At 42.0% G+C, this 18,916-nt stretch overlaps 2 long non-coding RNA genes across 2 annotated transcripts in view; one reads left to right on the top strand and one right to left on the bottom strand.

Moving 5' to 3' along the window:
• LOC144584457 (uncharacterized) overlaps window positions 1-18,916 on the top strand; it is an 855,455-nt gene that overhangs the window by 345,707 nt on the left and 490,832 nt on the right. The gene's annotated exons all lie outside the window — the stretch shown is intronic.
• Window positions 6,040-18,116, bottom strand: LOC110083577 (uncharacterized). Its single transcript, XR_012081423.2, has 3 exons — window positions 17,978-18,116; window positions 17,034-17,143; window positions 6,040-15,259 (listed from the first exon to the last, which is right to left on the bottom strand). It is a non-coding gene; the product is annotated as an uncharacterized LOC110083577 (long non-coding RNA).

Genomic DNA, 18,916 nt, shown 5'->3' with positions numbered 1-18,916 from the left:
GAGCAGAAACAAAGGCTCTCGCTCTCTCAGTGAGCTTCCTTGGGGGTTGGTTTCCCTGCACTGAGCCCCTAGGGAATGTTCTTTCAGGAGAGGCTCAGAGCTAACCCCATGGGGGATCTTGAGAGTCTCGGCCTTGTAAAAGAGGAGGGGAGGATGAATCTTGTCCCCGGTCAGGAACCTTTTATTGACAGTGAGTTGGACTGCACTGGAATTTACTCTTCTGTTCCTGCTGGAGCATCATGAGTCTCTTCCTCTGGCACGTTTGTCATCAGTGCCACAGCAGGATAGGAGTAGATGCCACTGCTCCTGTTGGACAGCGTGGGCATTGAAGTTGTAAAGATGATGCAGAAGGACCCGGCAGTTCTGACAGAAGGCCCTTTGACCAGCCCCATTGTCTGCCCAGCTGGTGGGGTTCAGGAATCAATCAATAGTTTATTTACAGTCAAAGAGCAGCAATATATTACAATTAAAATATAATTTCCATAACCTAAAAAAAAACCCAGATGATCCATTATAATACATTAACTTCCATGTTAAAATCTTCTTTTAAGACATCTAATAACATTGGAACATTAGAAGCTCTGACTACTGAGAACTTGCTGATCTTTAGAGAACATCCTGCAAGATCCAGGGACTGCAGAAAGAGGGACATGGGCAGATGCCTTACAATGTCCTTTTCTTTTGGAAAGCAAAGCCGACAGACAGAGCAAATCCAGAAGGAGAGGACTGTAGCTCAAGAAGATGCAAACAGCTCCTTCTAATTCTCTGTGAATGAAGCGGAGCAACAGCAAGTGTAAGTTTGCACAAGTTGTACCAAAAACAAAATGTTCTCCTATGTGCAAAATCTCTCATGTATACTACCAGGAAGTATTTTGCTATCTTTGCCGAGGAGGAGAATGTTCTGTTTTTTTCACTCTTGCAATGGAAGAAGTAATGATTTTTTAAATTCTAGTACTATCGTCCTGAAAACCATGATCCTAAAGTATTTCCAAATATAGTTGTACTTTCTTAAGAACTAAGTCTTGCTGGATGAGCTGATCTCTCTTGTCCAGCATCCTGATTCCCACTGTGGTAAACCCAGAGAGTGAGTGATGGCAACATCCACTCCTACTACCCCCTTCCTACCACTTGGTGCTTGTTGGTGTGACTAATAGCAACTGAGATCTTTACCCTCCATAGATTTGTCTAATCTCCTTTTAAAGCAATCTCAGTTAATGGTCCTCACCTCCTATTGTGATCATGAATTACATAAATTAATTATTGACAGGAGGCTACTTTTTTTTCTAGTTTAAAAATATGCTCTTGTATTCTGCAACATTTCCCGATACCCTGAGTGGTTCCTGAAGTGCTGCTTGCCAAGCTTTGATTTCCTCCGGAGAGCAGTTTGTTGGAAACTCATGGTCTCCTGGTGTATTTGGTTTTCTGTACAAATCCCTAACCTGAGCAAGAAAAGCATAGCATTTCCACAAGCAATTGGCCCATTATTTGGTATTAGATCTCCAAAGACAGGGAACTCTACATCCCCAGATGCTTTTACCTTACCACTCTTTTCTAAAGATGTTAATCTTCACAAGAAATGGCCATAACCTTGTCCATCTGTGAGAGCCGATGAGAACCTGGTGCTCTCAAGTCATCGTCACAACCGTGAGAAGGATGATGGAGGAGGAAATAAGAGCAAACTGCACACATTAGAAGATCAAAGCCGGAGTACCATTCCTTTCTTTTGAGGAAGTTCGACAATTTGAAGACTTGAGTTGGATTATTTGTCTCCTTACAGTCAGCTAGTTCTTCTGTGCCAATTTGGTGGACATGATTTGCTTTTCCAGGAGGAAGAATTATGGACATAATAAACCTTAAGTGAGGAGAGGGAACCCTTTTTATTCTTCTTTCACTCTTGTGGGAGTTGTAGAATCTCCCATGGCTATCAAATTCTGCACTGGAATTTGGGATAGCCAAAATCAAAGAAGACGAGGAATTGTGTGTATATCCTTCACATCTCTCGTCCTTTCAAAACTCACTCTGTCTCTTTACATTAGAAGCTCTGACTACTGAGAACTTGCTGATCTTTAGAGAACATCTTACAAGATTGAGGGACTGCAGAAAGAGGAACATGGGCAGATGCCTTGCATTTATTCAAACATTTGATCTAACTAGCCCAGTTCCCTCAATATTGTCTAGAAAAAGATTTCCAGTGTTTCACACTGGATTCTTTCCTAGAGTTACCTGCAGATCCCTAGATCTACATCTAAGGAGCTTCCAAAACCAAATAATATCAAGTACTTTCAAAGCTTGCCCCATTCCTCTTCTTCCCTAAAAATGCATTTTGCTGTCTTTTCACACAGATCAAGCTAATTATAGCTAGGAACAGACAGAATAGACAGAATCTGACTTTTGTCTCATTCCCATATGCTCAACATGACATCCCTTTCATTCCAACTCTGTGCAGATTTCTTAAAGGAAAAAAAAATTATATTCACGCCTTATAATTGGGCAACAAACGGAACATTTAATAAATAATTAGGTAATCCCATAAACTTGCTGTGGGTCCCCCTGTCCCAAATTGAAATACACTCCCATGAGAGCACTATAAACCAAGCCCCTTCATTCAGGTGTAGGCTGGCCGGTGTCCCTGTCGTCTGAGGTGAAGCCCATCCGCCTTTGCATATCAAGCCTCCCACCAAGAAGGTGAAGCAATTAATCAATGTAATGTCTTTTTATTGCCTGCATAATTAGTTATGTCATAAAAGATCAGCCTGCTTCTCAAACTAATTCCCTGAACCTCGTCTTCAAATTTCTCATCAACATTCTATTAATCCCATGTATCATTTACTTCCTCTGTACTGCCAGCTCTGAGCAGTCTTAGACTGTATGCTGGCTTATTTTCCCTTGATTTTTCTCTTATGTCGATGTCAATGGAGCATTCATGAGGTTACATCAGTTCACCTGACAGAGATGTTTAAAAAAAAAAAAAAGCACCAGGCAATATCCATCTTCTGAAGAAGCAAAGCAAACAAGATGTCATATTCAGGGATATAGCCCTTTGTTCCATCCATCATATGTTCCCCTCCGGGGATGTAAATCTTTGCTTATTTTATTGTTGCAAGTATGACACAGGAATTTCAAAAGTTTTCTCACCACTGCACAAGATTAAATGGTTCTTTATACACATAGCCGAAGTAAAACAAAAGTATCATGGCAAAGATATCTCCGTGTGAGCTTTCATGGATCATAATCCATTTGCTCAGACATATGATTTTTTTAACATTCTACCCCCTCATTTGGAACATTTTTCAGGAAAAAAAATCAAAGTTGTTTTTGTTCAAAAACCTTGCATTTTTGCAAATTTAATTGAATTTGGATCAATTGAAGGAAAATGAACTGAAACAAATTTCCTTCCTCATTTTCATGTTTACACCAGCCAGATTCAGTAGGTAGCCATGTTGTGAAGAGTCATTGATTGATTGATTGACTCAATGATTGATAAAATAGCTAGGATCTTGCTTTTATCTGGATTCAGTTTCAGTCTATTGGCCCTCATCCAGTCCATTATCAATGTCAAGCAGCACTCAAAAACTTGTACAGCATCACTTGCAGATGAAGCAAAGGAGAGATAGAGCTATATGTCAACAGCATCAGTGAACCCCAAATATGATGTTTCCTAGCAGTTTCATATAGATGTTGAAAAAGCATGCAACAGAGGTCCCAAGGGGCAGAAACAGCATCCTCAAGCTGCAGCATCTGGGATCAGCCCTCAAGGAAGGACAAGAACCAGTGGAGAACATAGTCCCTGACCCCCAAACTTGATAACCTTCCCAGAAGGATACTGTGGTTGATGGTATCAAAAGCTGTAGAAAGATCCAGGAGGACTAACAGGGTTACACTCTCCCTGTTTTACGAGATCATCTTGCAGGTGAACAATGCTTTTTCAGTACCATGACAAAGCCTAAATCCCCAACTGGAATAGATCAAGACTATCAGTTTCTTCCAAGAATGCCTGCAACTGATCAGCCACCATCCTCTACTCAAAATTGGGAGATTTGAGATGGGTCTATAGTTGCTCAAATCATCCGTCACCAAAATAGTTTTCTTAAGAACAGGGCTGATTATAGTTTCTTTTAAACAGGAGGGCACAGGGCCTTCCTGAAGAGAGACATGAATGCTCCATTTGACCATTGTATCCTTAGCAGATTTTAATAGTCATGCTAGACGAGGATCTAAAGAAAAGGTAGTAGCTTTACATCATGCAAGTGCCTTGTCTACACCCTCAGGCCTTACTAATTGAAATGGATCTAGTAAAGCCTGACTAATCGTGCATTGGACAGCTCAATCCAATCTACTGGGATAAATAAGGAGTCAAAGCCCTGATGGATGCATTAAATATTGGATCTGAAATAGGCTGGCAGTTTGTTGCAATTCTCTATATTTGGTTATAATGTTTGTATCTGTCCAGCATTTGTAAGGCTGTGGACAACTCAAACTGTCGGTTGGAGGCCACATTAATCGATTTGGTGTTATATTGCAACCTCTTTTGTCTGCTTTAAGTAAATTACAATATTTGCTGGACATCTCTCTGATTTCAGCCAAGTTGTACTTCATTCCTCCATCTGGTCTCTACCCCATCTTCTTAATTGCTTCATTGTCCTCAACACTTCCATAAAACATGGTGAGGATTGGGCTCTACAATGAAGAGGGCATTTATGAGTGATGATATCTACTACCTAGGTCACCTCTGAACCTAGTGGGAAACCTGGGCTTCAGCAGGAGCACCAACCAGATCAGCTGGAAAACCCCAAGGGCATTCTGGAAACTGATTGGATCCAATGTCTTTGGGGAGGACAGGCTATTCAAATAGGTCCATCCATCCTGCACCATTATACATCGTCTAAATCTCAAATATCTTGATATTTGGACTCTATCCTCCAACCATATGCCACCAGTGCACCTAGCAACATAAGAGACACCACAGACATTCTAAGGAAGCTTCAGTTCACATACAGTCTCCCAAATGACATCATCCTAGCTACAGTGAATGTAGAACCCACACGGATGGATTACTAGCTATCATAAATACCATTTAAGACAAAGAACACAGACACAAAATCACCATCCTCTGTGACTTCGTACTCATACACGACTATTTCACCTTTGACAATAAAACAGGAGGGCACAGGGCCTTCCAGATCAATGGAATTGCAATGGACACTTGCGTGGCTCCACAATACGCAAACACATCCATGGCTGACCTAGAACAATGCTTTCTTAACTGTTGCACCCGAAAACCACTCCTCTATTTGAGATACATTGATGACATTTTTCTAATCTAGGCCCATCGAAAAGAATCCATAGAGAAATTCCACCAGGATTTCAATAACTTTTATCCAAACATCTAACATCTGGAACAATCTACACAACAAGTACATTTTTCAGATACCACTATAAAACTGCAACATGGACATCTTAGCACCACATTATACTGAAAACCCACCAATCGATACCCCTCCTTGCATGCTTCCAGCTTTCATCCTAAACTCACGACAAACTCTATTGTTCACAATCAAGCCTTCAGATACAATCACACCTGCTCAGACCCACAAAAGAGAGACTCCAGATTCAAAGATCTACATGATGCATCTCTCAGACTACAATACCTACCCAATAAGATTAAGGAACAAATTAACAAACCAAGGCATATACCCAGAAGTAAACTAATGCAGGATAGGTCCATAAGAGAAAAATGACTGTACGTTACTAGTTGTCATTTTTAGTCCACAACTGAGACCATTCACATGCATCATAAATGATCTCCAACCCATCCTTGAAAGAACAGTCCACTCTCCAAGGCCCTTAGTGGCAGATCTGTACTTGCTTATAGACAACCTCCCAGTCTCAAACAACTAGTAACACACAAGGGATTACACAACACTGACTCAGAAATAGAAACGAAACCTTGTTCCAAACCCAGATGCCAGCTCTGCCCCCACATTTATTCTGGCAGCATGATTACTGGACCTACATAATAATATCACACATAACATCAAAGGGACTTCTATCTGTATTGTATCTCCCAGATATGTTTTCCTTCTTAACAGATCTATTTGAAAAACCTCAAAGGTAAGCCAGATAATCTTAATTCATTGCCATGTTGTTTTTGTGGTCATCCATTGCCCGGGGTAATTCACACATCATTGTAGCTGCTTACAAAACCTCCTATAAAGAAAAGGTCATTAGCAACTGTAAGAGGCCAATGTCCCCAGTATAATTAACAGTCATGTTATTCTACCATTGTTATTCTATAATAGAGATTCTGACATCCTTTACAGCACAAGCTTCAATGGAATATTACCTGTATATCAAAGAGGCTATCACCCCACTGTTAAACACCCATTGACTCATTGACTTTCTTACCAACCAACTACAATTACTCAGATCTCGGATATTCTCTGGTTACAAGAGCCTAGATTTTAAATTCTCTTTTAATGCCAAAAGTTTTTATGAAGTACCTGGAACTTTTGAAATTTGTAAACTGAACTGAACCAACCACAATCTCTGTATTTTGATGCCATGTATAAATATTTGTTATATCTCTTTCTTATGTCCAAGTAAGTGAACATCCACGAAAGCTCACATTGATATATACCAGTTAGTCTTTAAGATGCCACCATATTTTTCTCTTTTTTATTTGTTCTTTTATTTTTAATTTTGTTTTTAGCTATAATGCTTGCACAGACTAACACTGATACCTCTTCTACAAATCTCAACAGGTGATGATCTGACCACAACAAGGCAGAAGACTCAAGGTTTACCACCTTCAGATCACCTCCTCTCTGCCAAACGTGAACACCAGATGCAAGGTGTGCCCTGACACATGTGTAGGACTCGTGATGTGTTGAGCCCATAGATGCCATGATGTTCATGTACTCCAAGGCTGCCTCTGCAACATAGGTTTCTGAATGGATGTTGAAGTCCACCAGAATTACAGGTCTGGGTGATCTCAACAGTGCAACTGAGATGACGTCCATCAGCCTTGGTACATAATCTGTTGAGTTGGGAAGGTGTGGTCCATTAATGCAATCCCCACTCTGTTCCGCTGGTCCAACATAAAGAGAAGGCACTCTAGGTATGGGCCTGAATGTGCAGAAATCCTGCTGACTTTAATAGATTTCCTGTGGACTATGGCAGCACCCCCTTTTCACCCTTCTGATCTGCAGTGATGCTGGATGGAATATCCTGAGGTGCCTATCTGGGAAAGAGATTGGTGGCCCAGTTTTTGAATGCACAGAAGTCAGAAACCTTTGGGAATGTTAAAGAGGAACCAAAAGGCTCCAAGGGTGGTGTATGGTGCTCAGACAGTTGGACTGAAATTAAGGAGTTCTTGGTTCAAGTCTGCACTGAGCTGCAGAACAAACTGGATAATTTTGAGCTAGTCTGCCTGCCTGCCTGAGTCTCTCTCTCTCTCTCTCTCTCAGTTCCAGAACTACCTATTACAGTTGTTCAGAGGATAGAGAGCCATTTCCACTCGTGCTCACTAGAAGAAAAGTGATGGGTGGCATTGATGTAACATTCCTTAAACTTCTCACATACCTTGAAAACTCTACTACGGTCTTCGTAAGTCAGAAGCAAATTGGCAAGACATAATAACGACAACAAGCCTTGCTTGAGGCCATGTAACTAGTCAAAGGACCAACTCCAGTCATAGTCACAGAGTTGACTTGAAGAGGGGGTGCACACGCATTGCTTTTTATTTCAGTCCTGGTTTACGTCACAGTTCTTTGCAACATTGTTCCACAGACAATTGCAAAAAGCAGGCTCAATTCACATTTACTTGCAAAATCATCTTTACAAGAAAAACACGACCCTGATGTTTTTCCCAGGTAGCCTAACAAAAGCAACTGTTGCTTTCCTTCAAGTTTTACATTCTGCATGCAAAATGTATATTGATTCGCTAAACCTACATCTGGTCGGCAAGACAAGTTATCAGTGGCATTATCAGCTTGTAATGCAAATGCATAAAATGAGTTACTGCGTAATTACTGTTGCCTCTGACAGATTTACCTTGAAGTTACCATGTTGCTGCCACTAAAATAACATGGGTTATTTCATGATAATTACGTAAGCCGGAGTTGTGGTTGCACATAGTTTTTCAGTGATAATAAAGGCAGGCATTGTGCCAACACAGAGGCAATGGCTTGTTCTCAGAGAAAGGACACAAGCCGGAAAAAACAAACAACACCAAATGCAGCAAAGGAGGGCAGGCAATGCTTTAGGGGAATAAGACGCAAAAGCAGCACAGATGGGCAGAATCCTAGTAAACAAATACAAAACGTCCATTCCTAATGAGATTGCTACAATGCTCTGTCCCATGTGTTATCTGTGTTATCATTTTTCCTCTAATATACATTTCATCGGAACATTGAAATCTTTTGACTATGAGACCATCTTGTCTCCATGGTGGATGTAGATTGTGTTGTGGCATACCACAGCTTTGGAGATCTAAGTTGATCTTGAATGAACGTGATGGCCATATTACAGAGTCCTGGTCGGAGGAAGCTGGGGGTGTTAGTCTTTCTCAGTTCTGTTCACCTCGGTTCTCTGTGCAGTAGCAGGTGATTGTATCCCCCTCACCAACTGCCCTGCCGAACAGTTTTCTGGGTTTCTGTGTGTATGCCTGAAAGTGGGGAGACAATAGGGATTCTGCCCCGTCTGCTGATGAGCTCTTCGGCAGCGTGGGCTGCCATTATCCCATTCCTGGGATAACAGGAGACATGAAAGTCTTGCAAGAGCAATTTGAGAAGGCGGGGGGAAGCGTATTTAAAGAAGAGTTCCTCCTACCTTTGGGCTCTTCTTTCTCGACAACCCATCCGCCCACCCTGAATGCTAGTGTGAGTTTTACTGGTTGCCTGTCCGGGGCGGGATAGGAATTTTGGACCCACATCCTGATTGGCCTTTGGAAGAGGGGATTTTTCGCCTATCCCACACTGGCTGAGGTGTGCTGACATATTGAGAGGTGGTCAGATTTGGTCACACGGGTGGATAGTGCGGATAAAACAGCTTTCGGTGAGTCCCATCACAAACACAGGTAAGGTATAGTTCATCTGATTTCCCCGCACTGCGGACTGTGCGATTACAGTGCTTGAGGAAGAAGACCCACTGGGGCCTCTTCTGGACCGACAGTCAACAAGAAGGAGGGGACTTGAGGTCCGGGGGTGGTCAAATGTGGCCCAGCCAGATTCTTGCTTTCTTCAGGACTGCGAGATCTTGGGACTTGGGACTCGCCCATAGTTTGGTTAGGGATCCATTGAGACCCCTCTGCAGAACCTGATTCCGCACTACATCAATCCTTAATTATGGGATCAACCCTTGGGTTGGACAACCACGTTCTAGATAATCAGAGACTACTACCTGCATGGCCCAATCCTGGCCATGAACTTAAGTGCCTTGACACAATCCATGTCACAATCTCTGAAACAAATGCTGTTCCATTTGAGTCAAAACCCTCCCATTTTTTTCTCACACCACCCATTACAAAATTTGAGAACCACAATGGCACTGGCTCCATCTGAAAAGAACAGAGCCCTTTATATGTTTTTGGATTTTTCATAAACAACAGTGGCTTTTTTCTGAGATGTATTTACTGGTGTGAGTATAATATCCTGTGTATGTGATCTGAAGACATAATAGAAGTAAGTTTCTGTCACCGGTTACTTTTGCCACCTGCAGAATGTTTGCACCATTCTTCTTCAACGATAACTAATCCCAAATCCTCTTCACAGCTTTTTATATGAGGCATGTTGGAGTTCTGTATTATCAACATGAAAGAAACCTATCAGAAAACAAAGTTGGTTGTTTATATGAGAAAGAGAAAAGGGGGTTGGGGAAAGAAGCTGATGTGGTATCTCCTTTTCTATTTTCCAGTTGGCATAGCTTTATTCAAGTCTCTTTACTCTCCCACAGTTTCCTGCTGGAATTAAAATGTCATTTTCAGACACACACAGAAGTGGGTGTGAGAATTTCCTCAAATGAAGGCTGATTATTTTAATAGTATTAATTGCACTTTTCATTGCCAATAGTTGTCTGTTTATAGACACAATTGGCCAGAACCCACTGGGATTTCTCCTTGGTAGGTTGCATGTTATCGAGCTGGTCTAAGACATGAGCATAAGGAAGCGACTGTCTCAAACATATGATGTTTTGACCTGCAATGTGCTAGGCACAGAAAGTTACATATGTCTTAGAACATGGGCGAGGAAATGGTGAAAAACCATTGCCAGCAAGTCTGGAACCAAGCATAGGTCAAGCGCACTGCTTTTTGGAACCTTGCCCAGAATTGTCAACTTTGAATGGCAGTGACTGTCCAGAGTTTCTAGTGCTCGCTAGAAATCCCTGGAATTGTGTCACAGTCTCCTAACTACAGTGGTGCCCCGTATGGTGATGATAATCTGTTCCGTTAAAATCACTGTACAGTGAAATCGTCATCATGTGAAAAAAAATGACATTGGAATGCATTGAAAACCGGTTAATGCATTCCAATGGGGAAATACCTCCTCGTCCAGCGAAGATCGCCTATAGAGAACCGCCAATCAGCTGTTTGAAATCGCTGTCTTCCAGAGCTTCTCTCCGAAAAACAGCCATTTTGTGAAGGGAGGGAAGCCATTTTGCGAAGGGAAGCCATTTTGCGGAGCCAGAAAAAACATCATTTTGCAAACAGTTCGCGAAGCAGGGACCTAATCAATGTAAAGCAGATTTCCCCCGTAGGAACCATTGTTTTGCGATTGCAATAGTGAACACAAAAAAATCATCGTCAAGCGATTTTGTCATTTACCGGGGTAAGCGTCTAGCGGGGCACCACTGTACACATGACCCTGTTGAAGAGGACACGATCAGGTGCGCTCAGGATTGTGTGATATGCCTCACAGGGAAACAAAATCCGATTGGCAGAAGATGTCCAGATGTTTAAGGAGTAGTCTCTCCAGCCCCATCTGGAGATGGTGGGAATTCAAACAAGGGCTTTTCTGCAAATAATGTGTATCCTGAGCTATAGCCTGCCCACATTTCTCCCACTCTTCCCTACTACAACCCTTTCTATTATTTCTGGCAATTCATTGTCTCCATCCTCATTGCTTCATTCTCAGCCTACAGGGAAAGGACTAGGGCAAGCGGCTTCTGTCAGATGCCTGACAACTTGGAAAGCACTTCAGACATTAAACAGAGGGTTGCAGGTTGCTCATTCCTGCTTTAGCAGCAGCACCTTGTCACAGCGAAAGTGAATATTCAGAAATATTCAAATCTGGGGCAATGTTCCCATGTCACCATCTACACGTTTTTAAAGGAGAAAATTCCCAATGCACATTTCAGCATTTCCCAGATTGTAGTCCAACCTCAGGAAGATCTTTTGATGAAAATGAAGTCCACTTTGTAATGTCGTGGGGTCTTTTGTGTGTAACAAATGCATATTTTGCAACCAGTAACTGTGAAGTTGGTAGCACTGCAAATGAAAATTTCAGCATCTGAATGACATGTAAAAGTCTCAGATTTCAAGGTCTAGCATTTTTAAGGATCCCAGCGCACCATAACATAAGAATGAGGATGCTGCACAGAATGAAAATAGTATCCTGGAAGCATTTCTTACAACCTCATGGCCTGCAGTCCAAACTGGTGCACCACTAACCTCTCACCTTTCTCCCTTTTGAACAAGTAACTTAGCCATTCTGGGGCGGGTTTTCTTACTGAAATCCTACATTTCCACAAAGCTGCCATGCATTTGAGCTCACAACAAGTTTACAGTTTGCTCCTGTCCCCTCAAAAGATCTTACCTGACACCCCTTTTCCTTTCTTGTTTCATGTTTATAGAAACTTGACAAGCTAATAGAGAAGGCTAAAATTAACAGCAAATACATGGTGAAGCAGACTCAGATGAATATATTAAATAAGTCATGCTAAATTGGAACAGCAAAGAGGTGGCACAGTTCCGGATTGAAAGGGAAGGTTTGATCTTTGGGCTGGAATGTCCGGGACAAGAAGAGTGAGTTAGGGAGGCATGCCGTCTTCGGGCTGAAGTGTAAATATGGATAAAAGCAGGGGTGTTTGTGTGTTTCCAGGGCAACCGCAGGGCAGAACAAACAGTCCAGAGGACTGGTGGAGAGTGAGAAACAACACATCCAATGGATCCTTCATATTAAATCCAGCTTTTATGGGGTTAAAATGTTGCAATAATTTTTAAAAAAAGATTCCATGTGGAGGAAAGGGAATTTAAAGGATCAATGCCTTATAAGAAAGACACTGAATCAGCTTTAAAAGATGAAACTGAACGTTTTATTCCAAATAGTTTTTTTTAAAAAAAACACTGAAACCAGATTAAGCCAAAAGCATTTCTGATTTTGAAAAATTGGTCTTTGGGGTGGGCGAACACAAAAGACCAAGGCTTCTAGGAGCAGTATCTCACCTTTCTTGCTGCAAAACACAGAAACATACATTTTGAAGAAGAAGAAGAAGATCATCATCAACATCTTAGAACTGCTAAGGGAGTCTAATGTGTTTATGGACTTCAAAGACAACAGTTGCTGCAATAAGAACACCTTTTCATCACCTTTATTTATTATTTTTCCCTTTTGGCCATTGAAACTCCTGGAGGGTGGGTCTACTGATTTCTTCAGAGTAAATGAAAACATAAAGAAAGATCACAAAGAACGCAGATATTAGTGAAAATTATATCCAAAAATGGAAAATTGTTTCCGAAGTTATGTATCTTATGCAAAATAACATACCCATATGCAAGTATATAGTCATATAGGATTTTTTTCATGCAGTTAAAAAAAATCTAAAAATTCAGAATGAACAGAATTTAAGATTGGACAATTCTCAAAATTTCTGTCAAACTAAACTAAAGAAAGGAGAAATGAGTAACACAGAAACTAACATTGACAGATTGGGCCATTCCTAACGATGTCACAGCTGAACACCAGACAGTTGTTGTGTGGGAGTTGGGGACAGGAAAATCTATCAGTTTTGGTTTATCTTGCGGGTTGTTTTTGCCCTGAATATGATATTAGTCAATTTGGTGTTCTTTCTCTCCACCAAATGAACTGAAATGAAATATTCTCTCAGCTTTTTTGGCCTGATTCAAGTACTGGTATTCCCAGCATGGAGGTGACTGTTTTGTATCTGACAGCCATAGGTCTGTTAAAGAGAGCCGCTGTGGGGAAAAGGAATTCAGAAGGAAAATGCATGAATACAAAAGGATTTAGAGACAAAGAATATACAATGAAAATGAATAAATGCAAAGAGGTGTTTAAGAGTAAAGCACTCAAAGCCCAGAGCCTGGATGGATTTTCAGTTTCTCCCTTTTTCAATTATTTTATTTTACTTTATTTTGTTATATTTTTCAGCTGAAATCTTGTTGCTTAGTGTAGTGAGTCACACTAGAAAGGGACCACTGAATCCATGGAAATTTGGTTTGGCAACTCTTCCAAAGTTTCATTGGTTCAACTAGGCCTACCCTAGTTGTGATTTACTTTATTTATAGAACTTATGGTGGTGTTGATTCACCAAATCCCTGCTGATTAAACAGGCCAACTATTTACTTACTACACTAAGCAACAGGATTTCAGTTGACATCCTCCTTTCAATTCTGAATACGGAGTTAGGAACCGACCATCAGGAATCATGCCAAGAATCAAAGTTAAATAGATAGAATTGAAAGGTCAAGTGAGGAGAAAGATGCAGTTGGCCAAAGCAAAGTAAAAGTCAGTAAACACAATGACTTCACATTCCAAGTCTATATAACCAATGGAGCATCCAGTTTCAACAAGGTATTTCTCAATTGAGAAGCTGTTGTTTTTTATGGCCTTCAGCCCAAATCTCTCCATGAAGAACTTAAGAGCAAAGGAAATAGGAACTCAGGAAGCTGTCTTACATTGAACCAGATATTCCCTTCTGGATCAATGGGAAAACTCTCTCCTCCAATAATATATCCTGCCTTGAGTGAGTTGTGATGTTCTCAATTTCATTCTTAAAAACTCTCCAGCAGTGTCAGCCACAAGTAAAGCAAAGAAGCAGAACTGGGTAGTAATTTTATAGGACCACCTTTTCTGGTTTTCTAAGGAAGAAGAAAAGGCAGTCACAAACATCAGCTGAAAGGCAATTACTTGTCAGTTTGCCTGCAAGCCCTTTGGCAATGGAGATGAACAATTGATTGTATATCCCTCGATGTAGAGGCCGTATGGACCATACTGGGGGACACAGAAGGAACTTCCCTGAGGAACATGAGGATTGTGAACACATTGTGGGTCTCCTGAGCAACAAAAGCACCTTGTTGGCTGATGCTTCTACTCCAGAAGCACCATTAGATTGCTTCAAATGCAAAGAAAGAAGATGATGGACCACACCTCTTGCTGAGCCTGTCGTCTCCATTTTGCAGATTAAGGAACTATACAGTTCCTATGATTTTAAGGTCAGGACGGTTTCCTAGTTTTCCTGTGTTTTACTCCCCAGCTTCCCAACTTTTGCAATGCTTGGACATCATAAACCTGATGAAGATTTTTTTTTGTCTGTGTGTGAAGGACTTGAATGATATTTATTGGGTTTGCTTTTTTGAACCCTCAAAGTAGCTTCTTGCGTTGCTCTGCAGGTCAGTTGTGAATCCCAGGAACTTTGTCTGTGTATTGGAAGGAAGGGAGGGTCCTGGATACTCTCCTATGTATGCAAAGCTTGTCACTGGGAGCTAGAACACTTTCTCCTGAGGTTTTTTTTAAAAAATATATTCCTGCCAGTGGGAAACAGGAAACAAATATATGATCACCACATTTTTCTCTCTCTCTTTCTGGCTTTCTCTATTACACACCTCTTGTTCATAAAAAAAAAAAAACAAATTCTGTGTTTCTAAAAAAAATCTTTACTTTCATGTACACTTTTTTTAAAAAGCCTGATTGAGTGTGCTAAAACAAAGCAAGCATCAAAAGCAAGCCCACTCCACACACACACACAAAGAAAAATCTTCCACGAAGAAAATGCAATGCTTAATAATATAATGAGGCTTTGTTGCACTGTGATTAGAAATATACAAAGATCCTTGCCATTTGGCAGTGTTTTTTTTAAATTGCATGACACTTGTATTATTTTTGCAAGCATTTCCTGTGAGTTCTTGTACGACTTGTTCAGAAGGCTTTAAGGAAAACAGCAATCACCGTAGATCACCACCCACTTCTCTGCACGTCTTAGATGAAGAGATGTTACCTTCCTTTGCCTCCTGGCAGGGCTTCTGTACCTTTGCAAGGCAGAAGTTTTGATAGTTAAAACTTTGCCTTTTGCTGAATCTTTATGCTGGCTAAAAGATCACTTGTTTAATTCCTTCTCCTCGCACAGCTCAGAAAAACCCAGGAGTCCTGCTGAGCCATGAGTGGGAGACGAAAGAGAGAAAGATGGCATTCTTTCATTGAACGGAAGGAATAATAACACTGTAATTTAACATGGCTGTAACTGCTGACATCGCAGGCTCCCCGGGCACACCACTGCTGGAGCTTCCTGTAGATGGGGTGTCCCAAAGACAGTTTGTTGAAAAGTTTGAGAGCAGTCACTTGCTGACTGTCCCTGCCCCATAGTCTACAGAAGAAACATCTGGACAATAACATACATGGGGTTTGGTTTTGGTCCGGTTTGGCTTCTTGCCTTTTCGAAAATACCCAAAGAAACCCATATCTGCAACTGTGGCTGAAATCCAGTCATAACTCACAACCAAAGTAGACCCACTGAATCAGTGGGGCTTTGGTGAATTAACACCTATGTAAGTTCCATTCACCCAATGGATCGACCTTAGTTGTCAGTACTAGATTTCAGCCAGTGATTTGGGCCCTCTTTGCCTTACGGGAAAGAGAGTGCAAAATTACAGATACCAACATACACACGTTGATAACAAATACATGAACCCAATACAGTGGTACCTCGATTTATGAACTTAATCCATTTTGGAACGATGTTCGTACGTTGAAAAGTTCATAAGTCGAAGTACCATTTCCCATTGAAAAGCATGGGAACAGAATTAATCCATTCTAGCATTTCAAAAGGCAAAAAGGCAGGAGGAAAGGGCTGGAAATTCCAATTTCCCTTTTTTGCTTCGGAGGTCTCAAATGGCTTCCTCCGATGTCAGAGGGAAAGCCCTTTGAGCCCTCCGAAGGTGCCGATTGTGGCAGCAGGGACCCCCAGGGAGGTCTCCCAGGGCTTGCCCGCCACCATGGGAGACCTCCCTGGTGGTCCCCGCCACCGCGATCGGCGCCTTCAGAGCTCTCAAAAGGCTTCCTCTGATGTCTGGGGGAAAGCCCTTTGAGAGCTCCGAAGTTGCCGATCGTGGTGGCGGGGACCCCCAGGGAGGGTGTGTGAAAAGCCACAAGCAGAGATAGGTAAAGTTTCTTTAGAGGAGTTCTACTTCCCAGACCAGTTCAGCCAGCATAAGCTTGATCCCTAAATTTAGCTTCTGGTACTGGATTGAAGGTCAGCAGTGAATCCAGGAGTTCTGTGTGTAGCTTTAAAAGTAAGAAGCAACTTGGCTGCACTGCTATGGATGCAAAGGTTGCCAATGGGAGCTAAAATGGTCTCTGTTGAGTTTTCCTTTATATTTCTGCTGCCAAGAAACAGAAAGACACATAGAGACATATATAAGCACACGCGCACAGACTTGTTCCCCTTTTAGGTCATAAACTATTTTGTAGATCAACGTTCCAACATGTCATACTCAGACACAGTGTGAGGAGGTGAATGCCATGTTGGACTAGGGCTCAGGAGATCTGGGTTCAAATCCTCATTAGCCTTGGAAGCTCACTGAGTATAGCAACAGTAGCTCAGGTAGTCACCAAAAGTCAGAAGCTTATCTAGTTTGCCCAGGGCTACACAAAATGACTCCTCTGGGATGCACGGTGGAGAATTGAACTCCCAACCTCTGAGTCTGCTCTCACTGAACCAGCTAATGCCGTTTTTATAGAATCCCTCTACTTGGAATGTACAATCACTGCCTTTTTGTTGTCAGCTTTCCTACTGGTTAACATTACCTTCTTGGCATTGCTATTTTTCTGTGCCACCTTGTGCAGCCTTGGGCAAGCTAGACGATCCCAAGATGCACCCAGCAAAAGGGAATGGGAAACCACTTCTGATTCCTTACCTAGAAAACATTGAAAAAGGGACACCATAAGTCGGAACTGAGTTGATGGCACACAATTCGTTATAAAAGTGACACAGGGACGTAGTGGCGCTGCAGGTTAAACCTCTGAAGCCTCTGGGCTGCAAGGTCAGAAGACCAGCAGATGTAAGATCAAATCCACGTGACGGAGTGAGCTCCCGTCGCTAGTCCCAGCTCCCGCCAACCTAGCATTTCGAAAGCATGTAAAAATGCGAGTAGATAAATAGGGACCACCTTGGTGAGAAGGTAACGGCATTTCGTGTCTAGTCGCACTGGCCACGTGACCACGGAAATTGTCTTCAGTCAAACACTAGCTCTATGGGTTGGAAGCGGGGATGAGCACCGCCCCCTAGAGTTGGACACGACTGGACAAATTGTCAAGGGAACTTTTACCTTTACCTTTTTAAATATATCCCACAGAGAACTGCCAGGCCCAAAGGAATTGCCTTAAACCCTTTTCCAAAGGCATATTTCCACTCCTTTACTACTCAAAACCAGCACGATGTTATGTACCATTAAGTTGCCAGGTATGGGAAGACCATTCTGCACAGGATCTGAGGATCAGGAGGTTAAGAAGCTGTGCTTTCAACACCTCAGGGCTTCACATTTTCCCTGGTGGAGTGACCAAACTGCCACTCATAACACACAGAATGTTGGAAGACAAACTAGGGAACACAGACCACAGGTGAACAGAATTTTCCTTCGATAATTGATAGAGCTTGCGTATAAAGCCCATTTCCGCCTGCCTCCCTTGTACCCAGCAAGAGCACACCTGCCTGAGTGGTTTTCTCAGCATTACAGCAATGAAGTACTTACATCAGCAGGGTTTCCTTTAATGCATGCAGCTTCCGAGTTTGTGCTGTTCAGCTGCCACTGTAAATGTTGCCTCAAAAAATTCCTCTTGGCACTGAATTTATGCAGCCGACTTAGCTGAGAATCATGCCAGTACACTCTGTGCACAGAATGAGAAATGTAGGAATATTTAGTTTCTGGAAAACAATTTTTTTGTGCAGTTTAATTCTTTTCGCCCGCCTCCCTGATTCTGTTTGAAGCAAACTAAGTCTGTCAGATATACTTAGGTTTGGATTCCTGCATTGGGCAGGGGTTGGACTTCATGGCCTTCTAAACCCCTTTAGGCTGTCCTTCTAAGTCCAAAAAGAGGAGAGAGAGAGAGAGAAACTATCACTGAAGTGAAATTGTCTTAAATCAAAAATTTTATTTGAAGTGTAAATGAAGTGTTTTCCCCTCCCCTCCCCCAATTCTTCTAACAGTGGCAGGAGATTTTCTGCACTAACTGTGGGTTCATTCACTGCTGGGAATGTGTGACTGGGTTGATTTTCTGTTGGCTTCATAAGCATGAGCTCTCTGTGAGACTGGGAAAAATCTTCACTGTTTTCCAAGAGTTCCCTTTCAGTTCATAAGGGTAGTGGGCTAGGCATTGAGGATGCCGTCTGCAAGCATACAGAGCTTTGTCTGCATTCGGAACGGCAGCTCAGAGTGTATGGGAATCCGGCCATCACCCCCCCTTAACAAGTATACCCAAGAAATGCCCAACCCCCATCTCAATGCAAGAATCCAAATCAAAGCAGATCTGATCGATGCTTGTCCAATTTTCTCAGGCACTCACCACCTCCGAAGGTCATGGATTCCATTGTCATACTGCTCTAACACTTAAGACGTTTTTCCTGATACTTAGCCTAAATTTGTCTCCCTCTAGAGTGAGCCCGTTATTACACATCCCACACTCTTGGATGA

This window comes from Pogona vitticeps, chromosome 11 (assembly GCF_051106095.1).
Source record: "Pogona vitticeps strain Pit_001003342236 chromosome 11, PviZW2.1, whole genome shotgun sequence".
Lineage (NCBI taxonomy): Eukaryota > Metazoa > Chordata > Lepidosauria > Squamata > Agamidae > Pogona > Pogona vitticeps.
Note: the sequence above shows the minus strand (reverse complement) of the source record. Positions and strands in the feature narration are given on the sequence as shown.